At 43.3% G+C, this 6,307-nt stretch overlaps 1 protein-coding gene across 1 annotated transcript in view; it reads left to right on the top strand.

Moving 5' to 3' along the window:
- KAZN (kazrin, periplakin interacting protein) overlaps window positions 1-6,307 on the top strand; it is a 535,612-nt gene that overhangs the window by 505,605 nt on the left and 23,700 nt on the right. The gene's annotated exons all lie outside the window — the stretch shown is intronic.

The raw sequence follows: 6,307 nt of genomic DNA, 5'->3' as shown, positions 1-6,307 counted from the left end.
TTACAACAGATTTGTGAACTCAGCCAAGCACAGTGGGCAGGGCCTAGCTGCTACAAAGAAGACATGTTTTAGACAATACTCATGTGTATGGGCAAAAAATACGAGGACTGTATTTGTGACTAATTGTATAACCGGTTATTTTAGTTTCTGTTCTGTGGAAAGTGTAAAGCATTCCAACAAAGGGTTTTAATGTAGATTTTTTTTTTGCACCCATGCTGTTGATTGCTAAATGTAATAGTCTGATCACAATGTTGAATAAATGTGTCTTTAAAAACAAATGCTCGGAGCCACACGTGGCTAACAGCTAGCACACTGGACAGAGCAGATTACACATGCTGGGCATCTGAAAACTAAAATCCAAAATCTCAAACTTGTTTTTTTCTTTTTACTTTTTTTTCAATTTGCCATAGGATATTTGTGCTTGCCAGAGAGAGTCAAAGAGAGTGAGAAATTACCCCCCAGGGGGATGGCTACAGCAATTCTTTCTCCTCCAATTCCCTTTCAGAATTTTGGGCACACATGTACACACACCCAGGTGATTCACAAGCCAATGGGTCCGGGTCGCGAACTGCACAATCAGCCATGTGGGATCCAGCCATCTTAACCTCCACGTCAGCTAATGTGGGATCCAGCCATCTTAACCTCCAGGTCAGCCGTTGGCCCTGAAAGTTTTTGAGCACCAACATGACATCGCAAGTGGAAAATTCCATACCTGACCTCATGTGATGGGTAATAGTCAAAATACTGCAATACAAAAATATTGTATAAAATATCTTCAGAGGGAACCAGCAGTTGGCATAATGGCTATGTGGCTGGACTCCCATGTAGTCGACCACAGTTCGAGTCCTGGACCTGGCAGCTTAAACTCACGACGAGCACGTGTGTGTGTATGTCCAAGATCCTGAGAGGAGAATGGAGGAGAAGGGGTTGCGGCATGGCCATCCCCCCTGGGGGGTGATTTCTCGCTTTCTGTCTCTCTGTCTCTCTCTGTCTTTCTGGCAAGTGCATGTGCCCTATAGCAAAAACCTCTCCACGAAAAAACAAAACAAAACAAAACAAAGACCACCTTCAGGGGTCAGCTTTTCAGCACGGTGGTAATGCACTGCTCAAGAGAAGCCTGATCTCACTGTGGTGACCACAGTTCAAATCCCCACTCTGGTCAGTTTGAAACACAGCAGGCACACACACAAGAGCCCGAGATTGATGGGCTGAAGGACAAGAGTAAGGGGATTATAGAATGACGTGACCCTGTGGAGGGTGCTCACACCCCCACACATACACACCCAATGCACATACACACTTATATGATGTACACATGCCCCATCACAGACTTCTTTAAAAGTGTACTTTAAACAAAAATTATGTTCAGGCTATGTGGATAAGGTGTATCTAAAACTGATAAATTTCGTGTTTAGACTTGAATCTCATCTCCAAGATACCTCATTATATGTATGCAAATATCCCCCCCCCAATTTTTTTAGATCTGAAACCTGAAACATTTCTGATCCAAAGTATTTCGGATAAGGGATACTCAGCCTGTACTAAAGTTGCCTCATCATGGGAAGTTTTGTTGACCAGTACTAGTCTATGATAAAAAAGATAGAATTAGAAAATCCAATTTACATCTAATTAGAATCCCCGAAGAAAAGGACAAAAAGAAAGGAGAAGATAATGGTTGGGAATATCCCCAAAATGGACCCACTGACACAGGAAGCACCATTTACATCAATTAGAAAAAAATAAAAAGAAATGAATATCTAGCCACATCATAATGAAACTGCAGAATACCAAAGGCAAAGAGAAAATCTGGAAAGTCGTTATAAAAGAACAATTACGGTAGACCGGCAGCCGACTTCTCCTTAGCAAAAAGAGACAGCAGCACAATGTATTCAAAGCCCTGAAACAAACAAAAAAAAACCCGCCAGCCTAAAACTGTATACCCAGCAAAATTCTTTCTTTAAAGGATGAGGGTGAAAGTATAAACTTTTTTTCAGATAAACAAAAGTTGTAAGAGCTTACCTCCAAAATGCTTTTAATCAAAGGCACTTCCGAAGAAAGGTCTGCAAGAAGAAATGATGAACAAAGAAATCAGTGAATATGTAGGTAAATTACTTTAAGCCAATAATATCACTATAAATAATCACAATGCCCATGTCTAAATTATAGGGTATTTTTTTAAGGAAAGAATTTAGATATGATAGCATATTAATCAAGAGATATGATCAGAATTTACGTTTTAAATAATTTTCGCTATTCAGGACAGGACATTAAGATATTGTTTAGCCTAGGTTTTAAGGTAAGCATGCACAGTAAGTTTTCTCTTTTTTTTTTTTTTTGAGAGATTTTTGCCATAGGGTGCATGTGTTTGCTAGAGAGACAGAAACAGAAAATGAGAAATCACTCCCCACAGTGGATGGCCACACAACATTCCCTTCTCCGTTTTCTGCACACACACACACACACACACATGCACGCACACGCATACCCCACGTGAGTTTCAAGTCTCTGGGTCCAGAACTCCACCCGCGGTCAGCCATGTGGGAATCCAGCAACGCAACCACTCCGCCATCTGCTGGCTCCCGTGATAATAAGCTTTCAAGGGTAGGCCATTAAGGCAGTGGTTCTAGAACTTCAGCATGAATCCAGATCACCTGAAGAGATTGTTAAGACAGATTGCTGGGCCCTACCTTTAGTTTCTGTTCCAGGATATCTGGCTGAGGTCACCAAACGTTTGCTCCTAACAGTTCCCAGGTATTGCAGATGCAAGTGGCCCAGGGACCTGGGACAGTAAAAACAGACAGAGTACTTATCTTCCTGAGGTCACCAAACGTTTGCTCCTAACAGTTCCCAGGTATTGCAGATGCAAGTGGCCCAGGGACCTGGGTCTTTGAGAACTATGACAGTAAAAACAGACAGAGTGCTTATCTTCCAAACCAACGGGGGTCAAGGAGAGGAGAGAATTGGAAAATCAACAAAAAAGCCTTTCATTCAGACCAATTCGGTCCAGTAGGCATTTAATATAAGCCACAAGAATAATTTTAGATCTTCTAACAGCTACCTCAAAAAGTGAAAAGAAACAGGTGAATGAATTTTCTTCTCCATTTCTATCTTAGAATTTATTTACATTTACTGTTGTACATCTCCGTGGGCACAACATGGATTTTCAAAGCATGCATGCCGTGTGCGACAATCAAACCAGGGATAATGCCGCATTCATCGTCTTCAACAAAGAAGGCGTTGGAGAGTTAGGTATTAGGTGGCTGGAAAGTCATGGTGTATTTTTCTGTTTTTCTATGCAAAATGTGTCACGACTTTCCCAACAACTCAGTAAAAGACTGGCCTTGTCTGTCGTTTCCCCTCCATCGTGGTATGCCGTTCCACACCCCATTTGCCCCGTCTTCCTGCATTTCTGTGGCCTTTGACCCACCTAAGAAGGGCAATTGCTTCTCACCCACCACAAGTCCCGGCACTGACAGCCCTGTCACACTTGCCATCACCGTGTCCCCACAGCAACCCCAGGGAAGGTCAGGCAGCAGAGGGCAGTGTCATGCCAGCTTTACAGAGGTGGAAACTGAGGCACACGTATTTAGGAGAAAGATTTTGGTGGAGAGGGGGTAACAGACAAGTGTGTGGTTATTAAACAGATGCAGCCATTTTCAGAGTCCCACACGGAGTTTAAAAAGAGGGAGGAGGGACCAGCAGATGGCGTAATGGTTATGTCGCTGGACTCCCACCTGGCCCACTGCAGTTCGAGTCCTGGACCCCAGTGGCTTAGAACTCATGCTGGGTGCGTGTGCATGCGTGCCCAACATCCCAAAAAGAGAATGGAGGAGAAGAGATTGTGCCATAACCATTCCGCCTGGAGGGTGATTTCTCGCTTTCTATCTCTGTCTCTTTCCGTCTCTTCGGCAAGCACACGCACCCTATAGCAAAATCCCTACCAAAAAATAAATAAATCAAAGAAGAGAGGAAAGGAGTAGAGGGAGGGGCGCTGTGACTTGAAAAAGATTTCTAGACTGTGTATTTTTCAATTTCGAACATAATATAGTCAGTGCAGAAGCCTTGGGAAGCAGAAGAGTATGCATGCTTCACTGCTTTTCAGAGATGGTCTTTTAACATTTACCTGTGTAGTATTATATGTACACATATATATATAATTGTACAAATTGTACATTCTTTATACAAAGTTTTTAAGAAATAGAATTAGGGTTATATGACACCTGCTGTTTTTCCCTTTTTCGTTCAGCAGTGACTTTTGTTTTTAACTTACTGCTTCCATGAGAAAGACAGTGTCCCCTACGGAGTCCCCATTGCCACGAACCATCATCGGCCTCAGCCAGCCAGGGTCAGGAAGATCCTTGGACGTGAACCCAGAGCCTTCCCACATGGGTTCCACATTGTAGAGCCCAAGCTGCTGCTGCATCACTGTGGCTGGCCTGCCTGCCCATAGATTTTGAACGTTTTTCCATGTCAGAAATATCCTCAGGCCAGCCATGGCAGCACGTGCCGGGACATTGCTGCACAGCCTCCCACGGAAGGCCCAGGTTCAGTCCCTGCACACCTGTAAGCTCAGCTATTCAGGAGACTAGGACAGGAGGAACCCGACACAGAAATACCTTAAAAAAGCGCTGTGCACACCACAAAAATTATTTCCTGGTGAGAGATGCTTGTACTATTAATAATTGCATATATTCTACCCTATGAATAAAGCATCATTCATTCAGATAAACTCCCACCAAAAATTATTTCTGTTGCTTTCTTGTGTTTAACTTTTCCCATTTTTTCATTATAAAACTATATATGTATTAACGAACTTTGATAACCCAGAGGTATAGCAAGAAGAAAATAACCTTACCTCCCAGCGCCCACACTCCATTATCTCCGGACGTTTCGTTTGTTACCTGTTGTCCTAAGTCTGTGTCCTGTGTATTCATGGATAAGCATCTTCTTAACATCATCGTAATGATTTACGATATGCAATTTCAGCAGGCTCACTCTAATCAGGCTTATTTTCTAATATTTGTCATTTCTCATGATAACTAAGTTTATTTAACATCAGTTTACAGAGAGCCCTTTTCTCTTTGGGCTGGGTCTGTGTGACCTGAACCTTGTGTGTTTCCTAGATGTCAGTGCAGCTGAGCAGAGACCGAAGCATGGGGTGAGAAATGTTGGCCAGGAGACTTTTTTTTTTTTTTTTGTCTGTGAGGCCCCTCCAGAAAAGTCTTCCCGTGTGTTAAAGAATGAAGCTGGGCTCCATTTATCCTAAGAAAATAAATCACCCAGTTGCCCAGAGATGACAGCCACGGTGTTGTTTACAATAGTGAGAAATTGGCAACAACCTCCATGCCCATCAATAGGAGGCAGGGGAAATAAATTACGAAGCATCCTTTCCATGAATCCTTGCAGTCCAAAGACACTGCAGATCTCTATTGAGATGGAAAGATGTCCTCCACAGTGTAGGCGGAAAGCGCATTACATCCAGGAGTGTGTGGGTCTGAGTGTGCTTGTAAATGTGGCACCCATGTATCCCAAGGAATATTTAAATATTACCAGCTGTGCTGCTGAGTGGCATGAGATGGTTTGCCCTTTATTCTTGTTTTTGAGGAATACAATTATTATTTATTTTTTGTGTATGTATGTGATGTTTCAGATAAGGGTCTCTCTGTGTCACTAGATTCCTGCCTCAGTCTCCCCAGTGGTACAGGTGGGCCATTGCATCCAGCTTTTCAGGGTGGACCAGGACTAGAAGCCAGGCCTCCCACGTGGCTTCGGCCCACAGAGCAGCAGTGTCCTGGGCCTTTTATTATTCTTTCGTTTTGAGGGGTCATAGATTACTTTTGTAATGGGGGTGCAGAAGAAAACAAACAAGGGTGTGCTTGTAAATGTGGCACCCATGTATCCCAAGGAATATTTAAATATTACCAGCTGTGCTGCTGAGTGGCATGAGATGGTTTGCCCTTTATTCTTGTTTTTGAGGAATACAATTATTATTTATTTTTTGTGTATGTATGTGATGTTTCAGATAAGGGTCTCTCTGTGTCACTAGATTCCTGCCTCAGTCTCCCCAGTGGTACAGGTGGGCCATTGCATCCAGCTTTTCAGGGTGGACCAGGACTAGAAGCCAGGCCTCCCACGTGGCTTCAGCCCACAGAGCAGCAGTGTCCTGGGCCTTTCATTATCCTTTTGTTTTGAGGGGTCATAGATTACTTTTGTAATGGGGGGTGCAGAAGAAAACAAACAAGGGACCAGCACTTGGTGTAATGGCTATGTCGCTGGACTCCCATGTAGTCGACTGCAGTTCGAGTCC

The sequence above is a fragment of the Tupaia chinensis genome, unplaced genomic scaffold, assembly GCF_000334495.1.
Source record: "Tupaia chinensis unplaced genomic scaffold, TupChi_1.0 Scaffold000146_1, whole genome shotgun sequence".
Lineage (NCBI taxonomy): Eukaryota > Metazoa > Chordata > Mammalia > Scandentia > Tupaiidae > Tupaia > Tupaia belangeri.
The sequence above is the reverse complement of the archived record's forward strand: the minus strand, read 5'-3'. Positions and strand labels throughout refer to the sequence as shown.